This window comes from Carcharhinus amblyrhynchos, unplaced genomic scaffold, assembly GCF_965287045.1.
Source record: "Carcharhinus amblyrhynchos unplaced genomic scaffold, sCarAmb.v2.hapA scaffold_40, whole genome shotgun sequence".
Taxonomy (NCBI): domain Eukaryota; kingdom Metazoa; phylum Chordata; class Chondrichthyes; order Carcharhiniformes; family Carcharhinidae; genus Carcharhinus; species Carcharhinus amblyrhynchos.
Genome location: NW_027649781.1, coordinates 2360105 through 2386749, shown reverse-complemented (window position 1 = coordinate 2386749; position 26645 = coordinate 2360105).

The following is a 26645-nucleotide window of genomic DNA, read 5'->3' as shown; positions in this document are numbered from 1 at the left end:
CTTTCGGAAGTCGGGGGTAAGTTTCTCACTGCAGTATTCCGAGCCTTTTACCTGCTCTTGTAACCACTGTGTTTATGTAGCGAGTGCAGTTGAGTTTCTGGTCAATGGTAACCACATGTGCCCAGGATAACAATATTAGTCCCAACTCCTTCAGCTAAAAGAAAACCCTGATTTTGTGAGAGATTGAGAAGCTGTGAACAGCAAGACTTGCCTCGATCTACTGGTCACTTGGTGAGGTCCAATTGAGATATCAAATAACAACCAATTCCCCAACTCCCTCATCTTAACCTTCCAATACTTAAGACCATCAGATAAAGGAGCAGGATCAGGCTATTCGGCCCATCGTGCCTTCCCTGCCATTCGATCATGGCTGATATGTTTCTCAACCCCATTCTCCCACCTTCTCCCTGTAACCTTTGATCCCCTTACTAATCAATACCGATCTATTTCTGTATTAAAAACACACAATGACCCAGCCTCCACAGCCATCCACAGAGTTCCACAGATTCACCACCCTCTGGCTGAAGAAATCCCACCTGATCTCAGTTCTAAATTGTCACCCCTTTACTCTGAGGTTGTGTCCTCGGATCTCAATCTCTCTGACTAATGAAATCATCTTTCCTTCGTCCACCCTATCCAGCTTTTCATTATTCTAAAATTACTTAAGGAATTTGAACAGGAGAATCAATGGATATTTCACCATGTTCAGAATCTCTTCCCGGAACCTCCTCTGGGTCAATATATAAATGCATGTGTTCGTACAGGTGCTGGAATACATCATCAGGAATGAGATTCTCATTGTCAAATGAAGAAAACTGGCACCTTTCAAGGTAGATATCTCAGTGAAGTCAAATAGAATGTCAAGTATTACGATTGGTGTCCACAGAACCATAAAGCTCCCGGAGACAGTGAAGAGCAGGACGATTGTCGTTCTTCTGCTCTTCAACACGGGGTCGCTGCTGCCCTCCCCAGGGCCGTGAGCCTTCAGGGCCCTGCGAGACCTACTGGCCACCAAGATGTGATGGACAGTGAGAATATTCAACAGCAGCAACAAGGGGAATGGCAAAAATGGGACTGAGAGACTTGCGACCCACCTGTAAACTCTCCATGCTGGTGAAGAAACGTACTCTTTCACTGTGCGGCAGCCCCACTGCACATTGGCAACAACAGAATAGGGTTCATAACGGAAATAGATCGGAATATTCATAACAAAACTGAGTACACTCACGGCCGTTAGAATCACAGTGGCAGTTCTCCTGGTGCAGTATTTTAATTTTAGCTTTGGACAACAAATGGCCACAAAACGGTCAAGAGTAAATAATGTTGTGGTCCAGATGGACATTTGGACACTGGATACTTGCAAGACAGCAGTGAGACAACAAACACTGGTGTACACCAGGAATGAATGTGGGAAGTGATAGCGAACGATGCCGACCAGGGAGACGTTAAAAATACAGACCAGGAGATCGGCTATCGCCATGGTGATCATATAACAGGTGATCCCTTTGGAGAGGCCGCACCTTCCCCGGGACAGGACCACAATCGCCATCAGATTAGCTGTAAGAAATTGGAAAAAATATTACTCCCCGAGTTGCCACACTCCAGCTCATGTTCGGGTACACTGAGGGAGAAGTCAGCATGGCCAATGCACCGAACCACTACGTATTATGGACTGTAGCAGGAAACCGGAGCACCTGGAGGAAACACAGGCAGACAGGGAGGAAATTACAGAGTCGAAACACACAGTCATACAAAGCCGTGAATGGCGCACAGGCCCTGGCGCTGTGAGGCAGCAGTGTTAAAAACTGTGCCATTGCGCCACCAGTTTAACATAATTAACATGAGGTACATGTGAGTTAACAGACAAACTGTGCTCACGCTCACCACAATGCACATTAAATGGCAGATGCGACCAAGAGAGATTCCATGGATTTCTCACCAACCCACCCAGATATCAATGTTCACTGTGAATCACAGCAGCTTGCTAAAGCACTGTTTCTCATATGCTGATCCATGCAAATAAGGAAAAACATGATTATATTCTTGCCAGAACTGTTCGCAGAAACTACAGCAGCAATGGTTAATGTGGAGTCTGTGACAGACAGCAAGGGGGAAGAAAAAGACAACACATCGAAACCAGGGCTTTCTAAAATAAATAGTTGTTTATTGTTACTCACCAGGGATACTGATAATGACAAGAATTGGATAACCAATCACAGTGATGTCTACAGATTTGGTTGTTCCCATTTTACACGGAGATTATTGAAACTTCCCGAGATCAAGCCTCCAACTGGCGCTCTGTGTAATGTATTGGAAGCAGCACACAGATTTATACCTGAACCAATCCTCCAATGGCTCGGTGAAGTTACCTAACAGCTGCCAGTGGGGACACAGACAATCCAGCAAAACATCATTAATGAAATGATTTTCAGATCGGGGATAATTTCATCACCAGTAACAGTAATTTGGAGAGTTGCAGGTTCACTATTCCCCTGGCTTTTAGGCTGTTGCTCGTCACAGCGACTCTACACCATCAGGGTGTTTTTGAGAATTCTGTTCTTTCGGTGTTCCCCCGAATCTAATGGCATTTTTGACCATCAGACCACAAGGAGCAGAATTAGGCCATTCGATGTTTCACCATTGCATCATGGCTGATAAGTTTCTCAACCCCATTCTCCAGTAAACTTTGGTCCCTTTACCAATCAAGAAACTATCTATCTCTGTATTAAATGTACTCAACGACCCAGCCTTCACAGCCTTCTCTGGGAATGAATTCCCCAGATTGACCACCCTCTGCTGGATGAAATTCCTCCTCACCTCCGCTCTGAAGTGTCGTCTCTTTATTCTGAGGCTGTGCCCTCAGGTCTTAGTCTCTCCTCCAAATGGAAATATCTTTCCCCATGCCCACTGTATCTGGGCCTTTCAGTATTCTGTTCCTCCCTTTAGTTCCAATAGGACAGGCATTGACTTGACTCTCCCACTCGGTACTGGCTGTGTCCAGCTCAATCGCTCTTTTTTGGCATCGAGCCTGTCCACAAAAGAACTCCAGACCCGATTATCTGATGGTTCATTTCCTGACCAGTAACATTGTACTTCGGATAGACAAAAGTTACCCACGAGGAGGGTAGACAACGGCTTGGAACAAACAATGTAAAACTCACTCTACAAAGACAACAAATTCAAACAATCTAAAACATCTAACTTATATTCCAATATTCAGATTTAACACAAGATACATGTGAATTAGCAGGGACGGAGGGGGCAAGAAAACCACACTGCACATTAAATGGTAGATGCAACCAAGATAGATTCCATGGATTTCTCAGCAACCCAGCCAGAGGTCAGTGACTACAAGGAGTCCCACCGGCATCGCACCCCCGCCTGTAGTTCCCCGTCGGCATACGGTGATGTCAGTGTGAATTCTCACTGGCAGTGCTGGCATGGACAAGTTGGGAATAAATGCTGGTGTGGTACAGTCTGAGCTTGCATCATTACACATCTCTTATCCAGAGGAGGGACTAAACAATAATATAGGAGAAAGAGCAGCAAGGTGGGGTCTAATGTGGGTGGGGCCTGGGGCTGATTGGTGTGGGTGGTGGGGGGTCCCGCTATCATTCTGTAGATAGGATTGGTCGGGGCTGGGGGTGGACAGTGATTGGGATGGGCTGGAATGTTGGTCTGCAGGGGGGACTCTGCCTCCCGGGGGGGTGTCTGCCTCTGGTGGGGTGGTCAGGGGCTGGGTCTGCCGGAGGGGGATGGAGATGTATCGTCACTGCTGGGGGTGGGGGTGCTGGAGACCAGGACACTGCAGGATGGGAGGGGGGGTTGGGACTGCCTTGGGAATGAACAGTCGGGCTGTGATTGGGCTGTGGGGAGGTCTGGAGGGGCAGCAGTGTGGGGGTCCCGGGGTGGTCAGCGATCGAGCGAGTGGGATGCTGACAGTTCGGGGCCACTGCACGTGTGCAGAGTTCTGGAACTGGTGACTCTGTCCTGAATAGGCCCCCCCGAGCTTTTAATGATATTCACAACTGTGACCTCTGCATTGCACAGTGGGAGATTCCAGTCTGAACTCCCACGGCAATAAACAACAGTGATTTACAGCATTTTTCAAACCAATTCAGCACTTAGAATTTTTTTGGGAGGATCGGGCCCCAAATTCGAACTTGACAACTGGGAGCAGACTGGAACGGCGAACCAACACCCTCACTTTTCTCAGTAACCAATCTGTACCTGCCCTCCCCGGCACCAATCAGCCTTACACAGCATCAGTTTCACACTTGCTGGCTTCGTGGTCACTTCTGGGCCCATTGGCTGCCCAACAGGTGAAAAAGCCACCCATTTGTTTCAATGGGTTTCTGTAGTGACAGATTCAACAGAGTGAGTCTCAATACATTATTGTAAATCTCCCAGTGTAGTGGTCACAGCCGGCAAAATAATATTGTTATTTCTTGAAAGTAATCAGAGAATACAACAGTATCCGATCATAAGAAATAGGAGCAGGAGTAGACTATATGTCCCCCACCAGCCTGCTGCCCCACCATTCAATACAATCAGCAGGATCTCCTTCCTCTACTCTACTTCCCATCTCATTCCCCAATATCCATTGACTCTCTAAAAATCCAGAGATCCATCTCTCTCAGCTTTGGAGTTATTCCAAGGTGGATAATTGAGCAGGACCCCATGGTACAGGAAGTAATTAAAGCAGTTCAGTGGAATGTAGTATTAGCAGAGAGCTGTAGATCGGAGGCTGGATGCAGTTTGATTTCATTTGATTTTGATTTGATTTATTAATGTCACACATATTGGGATACAGTGACCGGAATTTTCCCAGACACATGTCACAGGGATCAGTGTGGGTGAGGTGCAGGCTATGGAAAGGTCCGTTGACCTCGGGTGGGATTTTCTGGGTTTGGGACAAGCGAGGTCTTGAAATCCCAACCAGTAAAAAACATTGTTTCCTGAGCATTATACAGGCAAAACATACAGTACATAGAGTACATGGTGGTGGAGGAAAGGAGAGGGTACAGACTCTCGTATTACAGTTATCGTGAATGTGTAGAGAAAGATCAATTTAATATATACTAGATCTATTCAAAAGTCTGATGGCAGTAGGGAAGAATCTGTCCTTGGGTCGGTTGGAACGTGTCCTCAGACATTTCTATCTTTTTCCTGACGGAAGAGCGTAGAAGAGTATATGTCTGGGGTACGTGGAGTCCTTTTTTATTTTGGCTGCTTTTCCGAAGCAATAGTAAGTATCGACAGAGTCAATGGAAGCTGGTTTGCAAGATTGACTGGGCTATATTCATGACCTTTTGTAGTTTCTTGCAGTCTTGGGCAGAGTGGGAGCCCATACCCAAGCTGTGATACATCCGGAAAGGATGCTTTGATTGGTACATCTGTAAAAGTTGGTGAGATTCATCGTGTTCAGGCCAAATTTGCTTAGCCCCCTGGGATATTCTTCCTGAATTTTCTCCAAATTCCTCATTCTGAAACTTGCTGCCACTAATTTGTCAAATTGAAACCACACACTGGCAGAGCAAATCCCCTCAGTCCCTGGTCAGAATGTGGTGGGTTCCAGTCCCAGGACAGGACTTGAAGTCAATAATGAAGGCTGTCACTCCATTCCAGCACTGAGGGAGTGCTGCACTCCCACCGGTGCTGTCTTTCGGAGTAAACATTAAATTAAGATCTCAGCTGTCCTCTCAGACACCGGTTAGACCTCACCTGGAGTATTGTGCGCAGTTCTAGGCGGCAAAGTTTTAATTAATGTCGCCGTAGTCCCAGGTGACCATGGGCTGTTCTACACTTTGAGTGGGGAGCGGTGACTTAACCTGAGGGTCGCCACACCTCAGGCACGGGGCAAGGTGGGACCTTCATGGATAACCTCAGCTGGTGGGAATTGAACCCACACTGATGGTGTCACTCTGCATCAGTAACCATCCAGCCAGCCCCTGAGCTAAGTGGCTAACACCAGGAGTGGGACTGACAGGCTGTTCAAGTCAATGGAGAAGACTTCAGCATTGGGGACGTGGGTTCCAAACCTTGGGATTCAGTTCCAAACAAAATATCCACCTTAACCCTGATCGAATCTGCATATTTTATGCAGTTAATGTATTTTTGTAGTTTATTTATCAGTGTCACATGCAGGCTAACATTAACACTGCAATGAAGTTACTGTGAAAATCCCAGATTGGCCACACTCTGGAGAATTTAACATGGCCAATGCAAGCAACACTCATGTCCCACAAATTAATTTTTTAAAAAGATAATCATCGCTGGCTGGCCTGCATTTATTGTCAATCCTTATTTTTTTCATGAGAAGGTGGTGGTGAGCCGCCTTCTTGAATCGCTGCAGTCCACGTGCTGTGGGTTCACCCACAATGCCGTGAGGGAGGGAATTCCAGGATTTTGATCCAGTGACAGTGAAGGAACGGCGATATATTTCCAAGTCAGGATGGTGAGAGTGGTTTGGAGGGGAACTTGCAGGCAGTGATGTTCCCATGTATCTGCTGCCCTTGTCCTTCTAGATGGAAGAGGCTGTGTGTTTGGAAGGTGCTGTGTATGGGTTTTTGGTGGATTGCCGCAGTGTATCTTGTAGATAATACATGCTGCTGCTACTGAGAGTCGATGGTGGAGGGAGTGGATTTTTGTGGGTGTGGTTCCAGTAAAGCTGGGCTCGCAATTCTGCTCCTGACACTTCTCCAGAAGTTGGCGCACAGCAAAAATCTTGTCAATCGTCCCGCAACCTTTGCAGAAGCCACACTGTGACTCTGGAAGCAGGCCCAGCTCCAGATGGGTGACCAGACGATTTAGCAGGATTCTTGAGAGGGTTTTTCCTGTGATGGAGAGCAGGGAGATTCCCCGGTGGTTGTCGCACACTTGCCGATTGCCCTTCCTCTTGTAGAGGTGTACGATGGAAGAATCTTTAAGTTCCTGAAGAATGGATCCTTGCCTCCAAAAGGACTGGAACAACTCGGTGAGCTTCTCGATAAGTACAGGACCAGCAGCTTTATAGACCTCTGTGGGTATGGCATCTCCTGCGGGGGTTTGTCACTGGATAACTGGCTGACAGCTTTCGTGACTTCGCCTTCTACCGGTGGGTCATCCATGGTGCTGCTGATATTGACCTGAGGAATCCTGTCTACTGCCTCATCGTTAATAGATGACGGTTGGTTGAGGACGGTTTCAAAGTGTTCAGCCCATCTCTGCAGGATCTGAGCCCTCTCTGTTATGAGAGTTGTGCCATCTGTACTCAGGAGCGGGGAGCTCCCGAGAGATTGAGGTCCGTAGGGAGTGTTGAGGGCTTCACAGAACCATTTCAAGTCGTTTCTGTCAGCGTATCCCTGTATTTCATCTGCCTTGGCACTCAGCCAGGCATCCTGCATTTTACACAGTTTATTCTGGACTATCCTGCGAGCACAGGTAAAAACATTTTTCTTGGCAGTTGAAGCTGGGTCGTTCTGACAGGCCCAATGAAGACAGTGCTTTTCAACAAGTACAGCCTGTGTCACCTCATCATTCTCATCGAACCAATCATGCTGCTTGTGGGTAGAGGGCCTGAGCATCTTCAGCGCAGATATATGGACAGCATCCCTGAAGTGTTCCCAGTCATCCTCAGTGCTGCCTGCAAGGTGTAGGTCAGCAAGCTTGATTTCTAAGTCTTCAGCCAGTGCTGAAGCTATACTGGGTTTCTTTAGCTTGGCTGCATTGATTCTTTTCATAACTTTGCTTCCTTGTGGTCGCCTCTTGGGTCTGATGTGGAGCCTCATATTGGAGACAATGAGCCTGTGATCTGTCCAGCAGTCAGCACCACACATGGCCTTGGTCACTCTGATATCCTGCCTGTCTTTTCTCCTGACAATCACATAGTCGATAAGATGTCAATGCTGGGTCTCATCGTATAAAAGGCTATTGAATCAGGAGGAATACTGAGAGAACATAATTCTCAAAAACACCCTGATGGTGTAGAGACCCTGTAACGAGAAACAACCTCAAAGCCAGGGGAATAGTGAACCTGCAACTTTCCAAATTCCTATTACTGGTGATGAAATTATCCCCTGATCTGAAAATCATTTCATTAATGATGTTTTGCTGGATTGTCAGTGTCCCCACTGGCAGCTGTTAGGTAACTTCACCGAGCCATTGGAGGATTGGTTCAGGTATAAATCTGTGTGCTGCTTCCAATGCATTACGCAGAGCGCCAGTTGGAGGCTTGATCTCGGGAAGTTTCAATAATCTCCGTGTAAAATGGGAGCAACCAAATTTGCAGACATCACTGTGATTGGTTATCCAATTCTTGTCATTATCAGTATCCCTGGTAAGTAACAGTAAACAACTATTTATTTTAGAAAGCCCTGGTTTCGATGTGTTGTCTTTTCCTTCCCCCTTGCTGTCTGTTGCTGAATCCACGTTGACCATTGCTGCTCCAGTTTCTACTAACAGACCTGCTGGGAATAGAATCGTGTTTTTCCTCATTTACATGGATCTGTAGATCCGGGACAGAGTTTTAACAGGACGCTGTGATTCATAGAGGACATTGATACCTGGGTGGGTCGGTGAGAAATCCATGGAATCTGTCTTGGTCACATCTGCCATTTAATGTGCAGTGTGGTGAGCTTGAGCACAGTTTGCCTGTTAACTCACATGTACCTCATGTTAATTATGTTAAGGTGATGGCACAGTGGCACAGTTTTTGGCACTGCTGCTTCACAGTGCCAGAGACCGTGTGCCATTTATGGCGAATATGTCTGTATGTTTGGACTCTGTAAGTTGTTCCCTGTCTGCCTGCATTTCCTCCGGGTGCTCCGGTTTCCTGCTACAGTCCATAATACGTAATGGTTCGGTGCATTGGCCATGCTGACTTCTCCCTCAGTGTACCCGAACAGGAGCTGGAGTGTGGCAACTCGGGGAGTAATATTTTTCCAATTTCTTACAGCTAACCTGATGGCGATTGTGGTCCTGTCCCAGGGAAGGTGCAGCCTCTCCAAAGGGATCACCTGTTATATGATCACCATGGCGATAGCCGATCTCCTGGTCTGTATTTTTAACGTCACCCTGGTCGGCATCTTTCGCGATCATTTCCCATATTCATTCCTGATGTACACCAGTGTCTGCCGAGTCACGATTGTCTTGCAAGTATCCAGTGTCCAAATGTCCGTCTGGTCCACAACATTATTTACTCTTGACCGTTTCGTGGCCATTTGTTGTCCAAAACTAAAATTAAAATACTGCACCAGGAGAACTGCCACTGTGATTCTAACGGCCGTGAGTGTTCTCAGTTTTGTCATGAATATTCCAGCCTATTTCCGTTATGAGCCCTACTCTCTTGTTGGCAATGTGCAGTGGGGCTGCCGTACGGTCAAAAATTATAATTCCTCTCCAGCATGGCTAGCTTACAAGTGGATCTCTAGCCTCAAAGTGCCAATATTGCCATTCTCCTTGTTGTTGCTGTTGAATTCTCTCACCGTCCGCCACGTCTTGGTGGCCAGTAGGTCTCGCAGGGCCCTGAAGGCTCACGGCCCTGGGGAGGGCAGCAGTGACCCCGTGTTGAAGAGCAGAAGAACGACTATCGTCCTGCTCTTCACTGTCTCCGGGAGCTTTATGGTCCTGTGGACACCAGTCGTAATAATTGACCTCCTGTTCGACGTCACCGAGATGCCTCCCTTGGAAGATGTCAGTTCGTTTCACTTAGTAATGAGAATCACACTCCTGATGATGTATTCCAGCACCTGTACGAACACATGCATTTATATATTGACCCAGAGGAGGTTCCGGGAAGAGATTCTGAACATGGTGAAATTTCCATTGACTCTCCTGTTCAAATTCCCTAAGTAATTTGAGAATAATGAAAAACTGGACAGGGTGGACGTAGGAAAGACGTTTCCATTAGTCGGAGAGACTGAGATCCGAGGGCACAACCTCAGAGTAAAGGGACCAACCTTTAGAATCGAGATCAGGAGGAATTTCTGGGAAAATTCCGGTCACTGTATCCCAATATGTGTGACATTAATAAATCAAATCAAAATCAAATGATATCAAACTGCATCCAGCCTCCGATCTACAGTTAACTGCTCATACTACATTCCACTGAACTGCTTTAATTACTTCCTGTACCATGGTGTCCTGGTCAATTATCCACCTTGGAATAAATCCAAAGCTGAGAGAGACGGATCTCTGGATTTTTAGAGAGTCAATGGATATTGGGGAATGAGATGGGAAGTAGAGTAGAGGAAGGAGATCCTGCTGATTGTATTGAATGGTGGAGCAGCAGGCTGGTGGGTGCCATATAGTCTACTCCTGCTCCTATTTCTTATCATCTGATACTGTCGTATTCTCCGATGGCTTTCAAGAAATAACAATATTATTTCGCCGGCTGTGACCACTACACTGGGAGATTTAGAATAATGTATTGAGACTCACTCTGTTGAATCTGTCACTACAGAAACCCATTGAAACAAATGGGTGGCTTTTTCACCTGTTGGGCAGCCAATGGGCCCAGAAGTGACCACAAAGCCAGCAAGTGTGAAACTGATGCTGTGTAAGGCTGATTGGTGCCGGGAAGGGCAGGTACAGATTGGTTACTGAGAAAAGTGAGGGTGTGGGTTCGCCGTTCCAGTCTGCTCCCAGTTGTCAAGTTAGAATTTGGGGCCCGATCCTCCCAAGAAAATTCTAAGTGCTGAATTGGTTTGAAAAATGCTGTAAATCTCTGTTGTTTTTTTCAGTGGGAGTTCAGACTGGAATCTCCCACTGTGCAATGCAGAGGTCACAGTTGTGAATATCATTCAAAGCTCGGGGGGGCCTATTCAGGACAGAGTCACCAGTTCCAGAACTCTGCACACGTGCAGTGGCCCCGAACTGTCAGCATCCCACTCGCTCGATCGCTGACCACCCCGGGACCCCCACACTGCTGCCCCTCCAAACCTCCCCACAGCCCAATCACAGCCCCGCTGTCCATTCCCGAGGCAGTCCCAACTCCCCCTCCCATCCTGCAGTGCCCTGGTCTCCAGCACCCCCACCCCCAGCAGTGACGATACACCTCCATCCCCCTCCGGCAGTCCCAGCCCCTGACCACCCCACCAGAGGCAGACACCCCCCCGGGAGGCAGAGTCCCCCCTGCAGACCAACATCCCAGCCCATCCCAATCACTGTCCACCCCCAGCCCCGACCAATCCTATCTACAGAATGGTACCGGGACCCCCCGCCACCCACACCAATCACCCCTAGGCCCCACCCACATTAGACCCCACCTTGCTGCTCTTTCTCCTATATTATTGTTTAGTCCCTCCTCTGGATAAGAGATGTGTAATGATGCAAGCTCAGACTGTACCACACCAGCATTTATTAACAAGGAGAAGCTTGCAGCCTCTCCCCCTCCCCCTCCAGCAGCTCTGGCAGCAGCCCACCCTCTGCTCCAGTTCCTACATGTCTTCTCTGGGCCTTCTAGATATCTCCTGCCCGAGAGAGGACTCCACTCCTGGGGCTGATTCCGCACTCTCTGTCCCGATTGGTCCCTCAGGTCAGCTGACCCTCATCTCCTGTGCTGCCCTTAAAGGAGCAGTCATGTTGTGAAGTTAACTTTGTAAAATCATAAAAAGTGTTCAAAAAGAACTAAAAAGATTATTAAAAAAAAGTTAGAGTGAAAGATAACAGTGTGTGGTCCCTTTAAATATTGTTTTGAGTTTCATGTTAAAATGCAGATTACACACGGACTCCAGGTTACAACATTTGTTTCAAAAGCACCAAGCATCAGGGTTGCCTTGGTAACCGGCTCTACAGGTTTTTGTATTTTTGACAGCCGATGAGTTGAAAGAAAACACTCAACAATTGGCACAGTGGCACAATGGGTGGCACTGCTGCTTCACAGCACCAGGGATACAGGTCCAGTTCCTGGCTGGAGTCACTGCCTGTGTGGAGTGTGCACTTTCTCCCCATGTCATTCTGGGTTTCCTTTGGATGTTCCGCTTTCTGACTGACGTGCTGGTTAGGGTGCATTGGCCATGTTAAATTCTCCCTCAGTGCCTCCAAACAGGTGCAGAATGTAGCGACTAGGGGATTTTCACAGTAACTTCATTGCAGTGTTAATGCAAGCCTACTTGAGATTAATAAATAAACTTTCTGGGTAAGATGGGTAGAGAGGGATATGGGCCAAAAGTGGGAAATTGTGACTATCTTAAGAGTTTAAAAAGGGGCGGAAGGGCCTGTCTCCATGCTGGAAACCTCTATGAAGAGCCTATCAGGTTTGAGTTTGATCGTGTTGACAACATCAAACCAATCGCGGTGTGAGAAAATTGTGAGGTCATCACAGGAATAACGCCCAAAGTAACAGCAATTACAAGGGAGAACACCTTGGAAGAACATCTCCAGAGACCAGAGCAGCCAATGGAACAGCAAATATTCCTCTCTAGAGCAGCACTTCACTCTGCCAGTTTAATATCCCTTCAGAGAATTATCCAGCTATCTAACCGATGGATCCCCAGTCAGAAAACCTTATAGACAGTGGACAACTACCGAAGACTTCAACACTTCCCACCACGATCAGACCTGGGGAAATATATATTTTGAGAGTGACTAAACGTCTATTATTACTGTTTTGGGTAATGAATGTTCCTTGTATTGTTCAAACAGCATTTCAGTCAAAATTAATTTGGTTCACATGTTACTTGTTAAGTTGAAGTTCCTGGTTACTTAAATAAAACATCTTGTTAATTATTCACTGAAAGCAAGTGTCAGGCCTTTATATTAATGAACCTCTAAACTGAAGAACAGGTACAACCTTTCCAAAAAATTGTAGCAGATTATGACGCAAGATAAAGGGGATTAACCTCTGTGTCGTAAAAATCAGCACAAGATATTATCACAGAACTGCCAGAGCTTTACGCTCGAACTTCAGATATGGTCCCGACTCATAAATATATGAAATTACAAAAGGAACTGTCTGGAATGCTGCAGAGTGACACAGTGGTTAGTACGGCTGCCTCACAGTGACAGGGACCCGGGTTTGATTCCCAGCTTTGGTCACTGTCTGTGTGGAGTTTGCACATTCTCCCCGTGTCTGCGTGGGTTTCCTCTGGGTGGACCAGTTTCCTCCCACAGTCCGAAAGTCTGGTTTGGTGCATTGACCGTGATAAATTCTCCCCCAGTGTAACCGAACAGGCGCTGGAGTGTGGCGACTAGGGGATTTTCACAGGAACTTCAATCCAGTGTGAATGTCAGCCTTACTTGTGACACTAATAAATAAGGAAAGCCTGAAGCAATGTCTTAAAGCAAAATTTTTGATTGGTGGGTGAGTGTGAGTGTCAGACATGCACCAACCAACATTAAAAAGACAATTTAAATTAATTAGCCACCAATGGCCCAGAATTTTACATTGACCTTCTGTCTTTGCAATGGGCAGATGTTCCGATTGACAAGGCAGCTTTTACGGTGAAACTGCATCCTGGATCCAGGGCAGGGTGAAAGGTGAGGCTTCAAATCAATTCACCAATGTGTCTGGGGACTGAGCTCTGTGTCTGATCATGCGTTCGTGCCCTGGTGCAGAATCCCAAATTCCATCAGGAAGACAGATTAGACCCCAGCAACTTTTCTGTTTTGGCATTAATGTGAGGATTGTGTCCTTCACTCCAGGAGTAATTCCACCAACAAATTAGGGATCCAACCACATTCCATCAACTAAAACCAACACAGTTAAAATATGAACCACCTCCTCCGACTAACTTGGTGCGAGCCCACTGGTGAATGCATTACAGAACCTGTCAATCATATATCACTGTTCACATCCAAAAATACCCCATGGAAGATCGTGACTCTGTGTGATAACAGACTCTGAGGCAAAGGGTCAAACACACCACACTGCACATTAAATGGCAGGCGCGACCAAGACAAATTCCATGGATTTCTCAGCAAACCACCCTGATATCAGTGACTGCTGTGAGTCACAACATTTCCTTCAATCTCTGTCTCGCTCAGGATGGGATTGAGATCTCTGAGTTCCCACAAAAGCCTCTCCGACTGGGAGTGTCTCAGCATTCCGTTAGTTTGATGGATGTGATGGGTGGAGAAAATACATTTCAAGATGACCTGGGAGGAAAGAGGCAGAGTGATTCAGGGAAGGATTCCCCAGGAGTTAAGTGACGGCCGCCAAGGTTGAGAAATAAGCCGGGATACACACCAGGAAGCAGAGAGAGAGCGGGCGATTCTCCCAAAATTCCCAATGCTGTATTGGCAGGAAAACATGTGTAAATCACAATTGCTTTTTATTCAGTGGGAGTTCAGACTGGAATCTCCCACACTCTGCAATACAGAGGTCACAATTGTGAATGTCATTAAAAGCTCGGGGAGGGGCCTATTCACACCACAGTCTGATAGTTCCGGACCTCTGCACATGCGCAGCAGCCCCGTACTGTCAGACTGCATTTTGCTGGCCAGCTCGATCACTGCCACAACGAGCGTTCCCCAGCCCAGCCCCGACCCCTCCCGCAATCTCCAGCAGCTGCCCCCAGCACTGATGATCCCTGCCTATCCCAACAGACCCAACCCCCGCCAAGGAGACAGACCCCACCGCAGACCAACCCCCCCACCAGCGCCCCCCCAGCCCATCCCAATCGCTGGCCTCCCTCCAGCCCTGACCTATCCCCATGCAGGTTGGCAGCGGGACCCCCTACCACCACTGATCATCCCTAAGCCCACCCACAGTTGGCTCCGTCCAATGGCACTGGCTCATGCCCAGTGGGCAGTGTCAAGCTGCTGTGTGGCATGGGCACTTTGCCCCTTGGCTGCCAGGATGCCCATGGGGCACGACCCCCTCCCCACTGCCCAACCACCCCAGGGGGCTCCACCTAACTCCCCTTCCCTCCAGCAGGGTCTCCGATTGGTTCCCCGAAAGTTGGGAGTTACTCGGCGCCTCACTTGAATGAAATTGTCCTGGTGGGGTGGGAGATGCTATCGGGCCTGGTGAATTCAGTCCTGAGCCTGAAAATGAGATTTCAATGACGTTCAGACCAGATTAAAATCGCTTCCCGGGTCTTCCCGCAGGTTTCCAGTGTGACTGCGCCTGCTGTCCAGCTGTGAGAGCCACACACATCAGGAATGGGAGAATTATCCCCAGAAACACCAAGATTCCCAGAGGCTGGGGGTGGGAAGCCAGCGGGAGATTCCTGGGAAGGACAGGCTGGAAACAACGGATAGAATTCCAGAAGAATTTAAATGCTGGTTTATTGATTTGATTTGATTTATTTTTGTCACATGATACAGTTAAAAGTATTGTTTCTTGTGCACTGTACAGACAAAGGCCTGATTTTACCATCACGTTGCCCCCATGTTGGGACGGGAAAACTTGGTAAAGTCGGACGGTGAGGTGAGTAGTGCGACCCGTGCCCGACTCCGCGCCGGTTCCCCCTTTCCCAAGGCCCGGAAATGGCCAGGATCGGGGCCTTGATGCAGGTATTTAAATGGATTGAGTGGGCTGCACTCCCAACCTTCCCAGCACTTCCCCCTTTACCATCACGTTCACCCATCTGGATTCAGTCCAAAAAAACACCCTCCAAAAACTCCAATTTGGGCCCTCCAGTTAATGGGGAGGAAAGTGTCGAGTGTCCGATGGCTCCCTGTCCAAGATCAGTGAGGGGGAGGGAGGGGTCCGCTGGAACTCTGTCTGTGATCAGTGAGGGGGAGGGGGGGGGTCCGCTGGAATTCTGCCTGGTGATTAATGGGGGAGGGGGAGGGGCTGTGTTTGGTCTGGGTGGTGGGGGAGGTGAAGGGGGTCAGTAATGTTGTGTGGGGTGGGGTAATATCTGTGGGTCCAGGGGGAGGCTCTATCCGGCCTGGGAGTGAGGGGGACCTGCATTCCATCATTATTCTGCGCCTGCACAGTTAGAGGCTCTGGTCAGAGCTGCAGGATTTCGGGGGTGATAAACCCCACCCACAGGCTGGTGCAGCACCATACAGAATCACTGATATTTTTTCAGGCAGAGTCCGTATGGGGGTGTCTCAAAACGGGTCGAAAAGTCAGACCTGAAACTCTCCCAGTTTGAAGTGTGTCCAGCAATTACAATTCAAACGGTAAAATAGGGCCCAAAGCATACCGTTCATAGAGTAGAGAGGGGAGAAGCAATGCAGAGGATGCAGAATACAGCTTTACAGCCACAGCGAGGGTGGACAGAAAGACCAACTTAATATAAGGCACGTCCATTCATAAATCTGATGACAGCAGGGAAGAAGCTGTTCTTGAGTCGGTCGGTTTGTAACCTCAGACTTTTGCATCTTTTTAGTTCTTGGACAGACAAAGTTGAATTCTAGGAAATGAGAAAGTGGCACGGTCGCACAATGGTTCACACTGCTCCCTCACAGCGCCACGGACCCAGGTTCGATTCCGGCTTGGATCACTGTCTGTGTGGAGTTTGCATGTTCTCCCCATGTCTGCGTGGGTTTACTCTGGGTGATCCAGTTTCCCCCAACACAGTCCAAAAAACACACTGGTTAAATTGTTTGGATAGTTTGCCCCTTAGTGTCAGGGGATTAGCAGAATAAATATGTAGGTTTATGGGGATAAGGCCTGGATGGGTGACTGTTGGTGAAGGCTTGATGGGCCAAATGGCCTCCTTCTGTGCTGTCGGGATTCTATGATTTTATAATACTAGAATTCTATGATTCCAGAGCGAAAGCACCTTAGAGTCTATTACAGTTAAAAGGTTGGAGTTATATTGATGTAAAGGGATAGCAGATTTAATGCTCAGACCCTAAAACAGGAGATGGGTTAACAAAACTGAAGAACTGGGAACACGGTGTCTCCAATGAATATTTATATTTTAGCATTACTTTTTAAAAGTTTATTTGTTGGGGTCACAAGTACGCTTCCATTAACACTGCAATGAAGTTACTTTGAAAATCCCAGAGTCGCAAATCCCACACTCCGGTGCTTGTTTGGGTCCACTGAGGGAGAATTTTACCGTGGCCACTACACCCTAACCAGCCCGGCTTCCAGACTGTGGGAGGGAACTGGAGCACCCGGAGGAAACCCACGCAGATGGCGGGGAGAGCGTGTGTAGGCTCCACACAGACAGTGACCCAAGCCGTGAATTGAACCCCAGTCCCTGGCACTGTGAGGCAGCAGTGCTGTCCACTGTGCCACCGTGAGCTAATTGAGGGGAAAAGCAATCAGTGAATCCTGAAAGGCCATGTTGTTATGGAGAGGGGTGGAGGATAAGAAACTTCTCTGGTTTCAGTTTATCTGTGTGTTGGCTGGAGAGGTGTCGGTTTCCGTTTGGACCTCATGTTGTTTGCAGATCACAGAGAAACGCTGGAACCCTTTACAGCTCAGTGCAGCTGCAAGACTGGAGTTGGGAGAAACCCGGGACAATGTTAGTTTAATGAAACTAGTGATTTGTGAGAAAGAGCTGGAATTGTGGCAGTAGTTAGAGGTGGGAGTGCATTTGTGTGAATCCCAGAGAACACAGGCCCAGGAGAAACAATGGAACCATCGGAAGGCTGAGACAGTCCGAGTCGGAGTGGTTTATGTGGGAATTCAGAGTCTAAGGGTGAGATACTCCAGCCTCCCAGCCACCTGATTCCCACCAGCGGGACGAGGCATGTTGTTTGCCAGCGGCAGTATTCTCTGGTCCCTCCACTCTCAATGGGAACTCCCATTGATGTCACCCCATGCACCTACGGACAGGGGTGCGCTGCCGGTGGGACTCCCAATGGTCACTGACATCTGGGTGGGCTGCTGAGATCATGGAATCTATCTTGGTCACATCTGCCATTTAATATACAGTGCGGTGTGCTTCCCCACCACTAACTGCTAATTCTCATGTACCTGGTGTTAAATCTGAATATGGGAGTGTCAGTTAGATATTGTAGATTGTTTGACTTTGCTGACTTTGTAGAGTGAATTTTACATTGTTTGTTCCAAACCGTTGTCTATTCCCTTAGCGGTTAACTGGCATTTCCAACTTTTGTCTCCTCTCAGCACAATGTTTCTGGTCACTATCTGGACAATAAGAGAATCAAGTGTGGGGCTCTTTCATGGGCAGGCTCGGTGCAAAAAAGAGTGATTGTTCTGAACACAGAGAGTGCCGAGCGGGAGAGTCAAGTCAATGCCTGTCCTAATGGAAACACAGTGAGTAACAGAATACTGAAAGGCCTGGATAGAGTGGACGTGGGGAAGGTGTTTCCATTAGGAAGAGAGACTCGGATCTGAGATCACGGCCTCAGAGTTAAGGGGCGGCCATTAAGAATCGGGATGAGGAGAAATTTATTCAGACAGAGGGTGATGAATCTGTGGAAATCATTGCCACAGAAGGCCGGGGAGGCTGGGTCATTGAGTGTATTTAAAACAGAGATAGATATGTTCTCAATTGGGAAGGAGATCAAAGGTTACGTGAGAATGGGATTGAGAAACATGTCAGCCATGATGGAATGGTGAAGAATGCTCGATGGGCCGAATGGTTTAATTCTGCTCCTTGTGGTCTCATGGTCTAAAAGACCATTGGATTGGGAGGAATACAGAGAGAAAATAATTCTCAAAAACACCCTGATGGTGTAGAGACGCTGTGACGAGCAACAGTCTAAAAGCCAGGGGAATAGTGAACCTGCGACTCTCCAAATTCCTGTTACTGGTGATGAAATTATCCCCGATCTGAAAATCATTTCATTAATGATGTTTTGCTGGATTGTCTGTGTCCCCGCTGGCAGCTGTTAGGTAACTTCACCGAGCCATTGGAGGATTGGTTCAGGTATAAATCTGTGTGCTGCTTCCAATGCATCACGCAGAGCGCCAGTTGGAGGCTTGATCTCGGGAAGTTTCAATAATCTCCGTGTAAAATGGGAACAACCAAATCTGCAGACATCACTGTGATTGGTTATCCAATTCTTGTCATTATCAGTATCCCTGGTGAGTTACAGTAAACAACTATTTATTTTAGAAAGTCCTGGTTTCGATGTGTTGTCTTTTTCTTCCCCCTTGCTGTCTGTCACAGACTCCAAATTAACCATTGCTGCTGTAGTTTCTGCGAACAGTTCTGGCAAGAATATAATCATGTTTTTCCTTATTTGCACAGATCAGCATACCTGAGACAGTGCTTTAGCAAGCTGCTGTGATTCACAGTGAACATTGATATCTGGGTGGGTTGGTGAGAAATCCATGGAATCTGTCTTGGTCGCATCTGCCATTTAATGTGCAGTATGGTGATCGTGAGCACAGTTTGCCTGTTAACTCACGTGTACCTCATGTTAGTTATGTTAAACTGGTGGCACAATGGCACAGATTTTAGCACTGCTGCCTCTCAGTGCCAGGGCCTGTGTGCCATTCACGGCTTTGTATGACTGTGTGTTCGGACTCTGTAATTTCCTCCCTGTCTGCCTGTGTTTCCTCCGGGTGCTCCGGTTTCCAGCTACAGTCCATAATACGGAGTGGTTCGGTGCATTGGCAATGCTGACTTCTCTCTCAGTTTACCCAAACAGGAGCTGGAGTGTGGCAACACGGGGAGTAATTTTCTTTCCAATTTCTTACAGCTAACCTGATGGCGATTGTGGTCCTGTCCCGGGGAAGGTGCGGCCTCTCCAAAGGGATCACCTGTTATATGATCACCATGGCGATAGCCGATCTCCTGGTCTGCATTTTTAACGTCACTCTGGGCAGCATCTTTCGCTCTCATTTCCCACATTCATTCCTGATGTACACCAGTGTCTGCCGTCTCACTACCGTCTTGCAAGCATCCAGTGTCCAAATGTCCGTCTGGTCCACAACATTATTTACTCTTGACCGTTTCGTAGCCATTTCCTGTCCAAAACTAAAATTAAAATACTGCACCAGGAGAACTGCCACTGTGATTCTAACGGCCGTGAGTGTACTCAGTTTTGTCATGAATATTCCAGCCTATTTCCGTTATGAACCCTATTCTGTTGTTGGCAATGTGCAGTGGGGCTGCCGCACAGTGAAAGAGTACTTTTCTTCACCAGCATGGAGAGTTTACAAGTGGGTCACTCGCCTCTCAGTCCCATTTTTGCCATTCCCATTGTTGCTGCTGTTGAATATTCTCACCGTCCATCACATCTTGGTGGCCAGTAGGTCTCGCAGGGCCCTGAAGGCTCACGGCCCTGGGGAGGGCAGCAGTGACCCCGTGTTGAAGAGCAGAAGAACGACTATCGTCCTGCTCTTCACTGTCTCCGGGAGTTTTATGGTTCTGTGGACACCAATTGTAATACTTGACATTCTGTTTGACCTCACCGAGATATTGACCTGGAAAGGTGCCAGTTTGCTTCATTTGACAATGAGAATCTCACTCCTGATGATGTTTTCCAGCACCTGTACGAACACATGCATTTATATATTGACCCAGAGGAGGTTCCGGGAAGAGATTCTGAACATGGTGAAATATCCATTGATTCTCCTGTTCAAATTCCTTAAGTAATTTTAGAATAATGAAAAGCTTAGATCGAGTGGATGTGGTAGACATCCATTGTAAGGAGAGATTAGTTCTGAGAGCACAGTCTCAGAGTGAAAGAACGACCTTTTAGCAGAGAAATGAGGAATTCCTGCTGCCAGAGGGTGCTGAACCTGTGGAATTCATTGCCACAGAAGGCAATGGAGGTTTTTGATTGGTAAGGACATCAAAGGTTACGGGGAGAAGGTGGGAAAATGAGGGTGAGAAATATATCAGCCATGATCCAATGGTGGAGTAGACTAGATGGGCTGAATTACCCAATCCTGCTCCTTTATCATCTGGTCTTAAATATTGCGAGTTGGGAATGGAGGTTGGGGATCTAATTGTTGTTTGATAGCTCAATTGGACCTCAGCAAGTGACCAGTAGATCGAGGCAAGTCTCGCTGTTCACGGCTTCTCAATCTCTCACAAAATCAGGGCTTTTGTTCAGCTGAAGATGTCTGGATTTATTTTGTTGCCCTTGACACATGGGGTTACCATTGACGAGAAACTCAACTGGACTTGCCACATGAACACATTGACTCAAAGAGCAGGTCAGAGACTCTGAATACTGCAGTGAGTAACTCACCTCCTGTCTCCCCAAATCCTGTCCACCATCTACAAGGCACCAGTCAGGAGTGTGATGGAATATTCCCCACTTGCCTGGATGGGCACAGCTCCAACAATACTCAAAAAACTTGACACCATCCAGAACAAAGCAGCCCCGCTTGACTGGAACCAAACCCACAAAAATCCACTCCCTCCACCATCGACGCTCAGTAGCAGCAGCGTGTATTATCTACAAGATACACTGCAGCAATCCACCAAAGACCCTTAGACAGAACCTTCCAAACACACGGCCTCTACCATCTAGAAGGACAAGGGCAGCAGATACATGGGAACATCACTGCCTGCAAGTTCCCCTCCAAACCACTCTCACCATCCTGACTTGGAAATATATCACCGTTCCTTCACTGTCACTGGATCAAAACCCTGGAATTCCCTCCCTAATGGCATTGTGGGTGAACCCACAGCACATGGACTGCAGCGATTCAAGAAGGCGGCTCACCACCACCTTCTCAAGGGCAAAATAGGGATGGACAATAGATGCTTGTCCAGCCAACGCCACCCATTTTTAAACATTCATCTGTGGGACATCTATGCATGGGCCTTGATAAATTCTCCGGAGTGCAGCCAATGGTTGATTTTCACTGTAACTTCAATTCAGTTTTAATATAAGTCTACTTGTGAAATAATAAATAAACGAGTAAAATAGTTTGACCAAATACAATACGCAGATTGATCAGTGTAAATGTGGATATTCCGTTTGGAACGAATCAGAAGGTTTTCCTGGAAGGAGAAATGTGTCCGTGTGAGAAAGCAGCAATCCAGCCTCTTCAGCCGTTTCACAACTGCTGGCGGGGGGACCCGATGTTAATTTTAACTTTTGGCTGTGTCGGAGAGCTGGCCTCCAAATCCAATGACCTTCCCCATCAACAGAGAGGAAAATTAGTCACCGTGGGGGGCCAATTCCATATCCGGTGTCCAGCTTTCCCCAGAGTTGAAGTGAACCCACGTCCCCAATGCTGAAGTCTTCTCCATTGACTTGAACAGCCTGTCAGTCCCACTCCTGGTGTTAGCCACTTAGCTCAGGGGCTGGCTGGATGGTTAGTGACACAGAGCGATGCTAACAGCGAGGGTTCAATTCCCACCAGCTGAGGTTATCCATGAAGGCCCCACCTTGCCCCGTGCCTGAGGTGTGGTGACCCTCAGGTTAAATCATCATCAGTCACCGCTCCCCACTCAAAGTACAGATCAGCCCATGGTCACCTGGGACCATGGCGACATTAATTAAGAGTGTGCCACTCAGAACTGCGCACAATACTCCAGGTGAGGTCTAACCAGTGTCTGAGAGGACAGAAGAGATCTCAATTTAATGTTTACTCTGAAAGACAGCACCGGTGGGAGTGCAGCACCCCTTCAGTGCTGGAATGGAGTGACAGCCTTCATTATTGACTTCACGTCCTGGCCTGGGACCGGACCCCACCACATTCTGACCAGGAACTGAGGGGATTTGCTATGCAAGTGTGTGGTTTCAATTTGGCAAATTAGTAGCAGCAAGTTTCGGAATGAAGGATTTGGAGAAAATTCGGGAAGAATATCCCAGGGGGCGAAGCAAATTTGGCCTGAACACCATGAATCTCACCAACTTTTGCAGATGTACCATAGAAAGCATCCTTCCGGATGTATCACAGCTTGGGTATGGCTCCTGCTCTGCTCAAGACTGCAAGAAACTACAAAAGGTCATGAATATAGCCCAGTCAATCTTGCAAACCAGCTTCCCATCCATTGACTCTGTCTATACCTACTATTGCTTCGGAAAAGCAGCCAACATAAAAGAGGACTCCACGTACCCCGGACATATACTCTTCTACGCTCTTCCGTCAGGAAAAAGACAGAAATGCCTGAGGACATGTTCCAACCGACTCAAGGACAGCTTCTTCCCCACTGCCATCAGACTTTTGAATGGATCTCCATATATTAAGTTGATCTTTCTCTACACACTCACTATAACTGTAACACTATAGTCTGTACCCTCTCCTTTCCTCCACCACTATGTACTCTATGTACTGTATGTTTTGCCTGTATAATGCTCAGGAAACAATGTTTTTTACTGGTTGGGATTTCATGGCCTCGCTTGTCCCAAACCCAGAAAATCCCACCCGAGGTCAACGGACCTTTCCATAGCCTGCACCTCACCCACACTGATCCCTGTGACATGTGTCTGGGAAAATTCCGGTCACTGTATCCCAATATGTGTGACATTAATAAGTCAAATCAAATCAAACGAAGTCAAACTGCATCCAGCCTCCGATCTACAGCTCTCTGCTAATACTACATTCCATTTAACTGCTTTAATTACTTCCTGTACCATGGTGTCCTGGTCAATTATCCACCTTGGAATAAATCCAAAGCTGAGAGAGATGGATCTCTGGATTTTTAGAGAGTCAGTGGATATTGGGGAATGAGATGGGAAGTAGAGTAGAGGAAGGAGATCCTGCTGATTGTATTGAATGGTGGGGCAGCAGGCTGGTGGGGAACATATAGTCTACTCCTGCTCCTATTTCTTATCATCTGATACTGTCGTATTCTCCGATTACTTTCAAGAAATAACAATATTATTTTGCCAGCTGTGACCACTACACTGGGAGATTTACAATAATGTATTGAGACTCACTCTGTTGAATCTGTCACTACAGAAACCCATTGAAACAAATGGGTGGCTTTTTCACCTGTTGGGCAGCCAATGGGCCCAGAAGTGACCACGAAGCCAGCAAGTGTGAAACTGATGCTGTGTAAGGCTGATTGGTGCCGGGGAGGGCAGGTACAGATTGGTTACTGAGAAAAGTGAGGGTGTGGGTTCGCCGTTCCAGTCTGCTCCCAGTTGTCAAGTTAAAATTTGGGGCCCGATCCTCCCAAAAAAATTCTAAGTGCTGAATTGGTTTGAAAAATGCTGTAAATCACTGTTGTTTTTTGCCGTGGGAGTTCAGACTGGAATCTCCCACTGTGCAATGCAGAGGTCACAGTTGTGAATATCATTAAAAGCTCGGGGGGGCCTATTCAGGACAGAGTCACCAGTTCCAGAACTCTGCACACGTGCAGTGGCCCCGAACTGTCAGCATCCCACTCGCTCGATCGCTGACCACCCCGGGACCCCCACACTGCTGCCCCTCCAGACCTCCCCACAGCCCAATCACAGCCCCGCTGTCCATTCCCGAGGCAGTCCCAACCCCCCCTCCCATCCTGCAGTGCCCTGGTCTCCAGCACCCCCACCCCCAGCAGTGACGATACACCTCCATCCCCCTCCGGCAGACCCAGCCCCTGACCACCCCACCAGAGGCAGACACCCCCCCGGGAGGCAGAGTCCCCCCTGCAGACCAACATCCCAGCCCATCCCAATCACTGTCCACCCCCAGCCCCGACCAATCCTATCTACAGAATGGTACCGGGACCCCCCCCCACCCACACCAATCAGCCCTAGGCCCCACCCACATTAGGCCCCACCTTGCTGCTCTTTCTCCTATATTATTGTTTAGTCCCTCCTCTGGATAAGAGATGTGTAATGATGCAAGCTCAGACTGCATCACACCAGCATTTATTAACAAGGAGAAGCTTGCAGCCTCTCCCCCTCCCCCTCCAGCAGCTCTGGCAGCAGCCCACCCTCTGCTCCAGTTCCTACATGTCTTCTCTGGGCCTTCTAGATATCTCCTGCCCGAGAGAGGACTCCACTCCTGGGGCTGATTCCGCACTCTCTGTCCCGATTGGTCCCTCAAGTCAGCTGACCCTCATCTCCTGTGCTGCCCTTAAAGGAGCAGTCATGTTGTGAAGTTAACTTTGTAAAATTATAAAAAGTGCTCAAAAAGAACTAAAAGGATGATTTAAAAAAAGTTAGAGTGAAAGAAAACAGTGTGTGGTCCCTTTAAATCTTGTTTTGAGTTTCATGTTAAAATGTAGATTACACACAGACTCCAGGTTACAACATTTGTTTCAAAAGTACCAACAGCAGCGAGGTTGCCTTGGTAACCGGCTCTACAAGTTTTAGTATTTTTGTTAACCGGTGAGTTTAAAGAAAACACTCAACAATTGGCACAGTGGCACAGTGGGTGGCACTGCTGCTTCACAGCGCCAGGGATATAGGTCCGGTTCCTGGCTTGGGTCACTGTCTGTGCGGAGTGTGCACTTTCTCCCCATGTCAGTCTGGGTTTCCTTTGGATGTTCCGCTTTCTGACTGACGTGCTGGTTAGGGTGCATTGGCCATGTTAAATTCTCCCTCAGTGCCTCCAAACAGGTGCAGAGTGTAGTGACTAGGGGATTTTCACAGTAACTTCATTGCAGTGTTAATGTAAGCCTACTTGAGATTAATAAATAAACTTTCTGGGTAAGATGGGTAGGGAGGGATATGGGCCAAAAGTGGGAAATTGTGTCTATCTTAGGAGTTTAAAAAGGGGCTGAAGGGCCTGTCTCCATGCTGGAAACCTCTATGAAGAGCCTATCAGATTTGAGTTTGATCGTGTTGACAACATCAAACCAATCGCGGTGGAAGAAAATTGTGAGGTCATCACAGGAATAACGGCCAAAGTAACAGCTATTACAAGGGAGAACATCTTGGAAGAACATCTCCAGAGACCAGAGCAGCCAATGGAACAGCAAATATTCCTCTCTGGAGCAGCACTTCACTCTGCCAGTTTAATATCCCTTCAGAGAATTATCCAGCTATCTAACCGATGGATACCCAATCAGAAAACCTTATAGACAGTGGGCAACTACTGAAGACTTCAACACTTCCCACCACTATCAGACCTGGGGAAATATATATTTTGAGAGTGACTAAACGTCTATTATTACTGTTCTGGGTCATGAATGTTCCTTGTATTATTCAAACAGCATTTCAGTCAAAATTTGTGTTCGTTCATATGTTATTTGTTCAGTTGAAGTTCCTGGTTATTGAAATAAAACGCCTTGTTAATTATTCACTGAAAGCGAGTGTCAAACCATTATATTAATGAACCCCAAAAACTTTTATTGAGAACAGATAACACTTTACCAAATAATTGGAGCAGATTATGACTCGAGGTAAAGGGGATTAACCTCTGTGTCAGAACAATCAGCACAAGATGTCATTACCCCAAAACTGCCAGAGCTTTACGTTCTAAGTTCAGACATGCGCCTGACTCATAAATGTGTGAAATTACAAAAGGAAACATTTGGCCTATGGTATGGGAGCACAGTGGTTAGCATTGTTCCCTCACTGTGCCAGGAACCCGGTTCGATCCCTGGATTGGGTCACTGTCTGTGTGGAGTTTGCACGTTCTACCCATGTCTGCGTGGGTTTCCTCCGGGCGCACCAGTTTCCTCCCACTGTCCAGTTCGGTGCATTGGCCAAGCTAAGTTCTCCCTCAGTGCACCCGAACAGGTGCCAGAGTGTGGCGACTCAGGGATTTTCACCGTAACTTCAATCGAGCGTTCATGTAAGCCGACATGTAATGCTAATAAATAAATAAAACTTGAAGCAATGTCTTTGTGCAATATTTTGATCAGACAGAGCGTATGAGAGTCAGACGTGCACCAACCAGCAATCAAGAAGACAATTTAAATTAATTAGCCACCAATGGCCCAGAATTTTACATTGTCCTTCTGTCTTTGCAATGGGCAGATGTTCCGATTGAC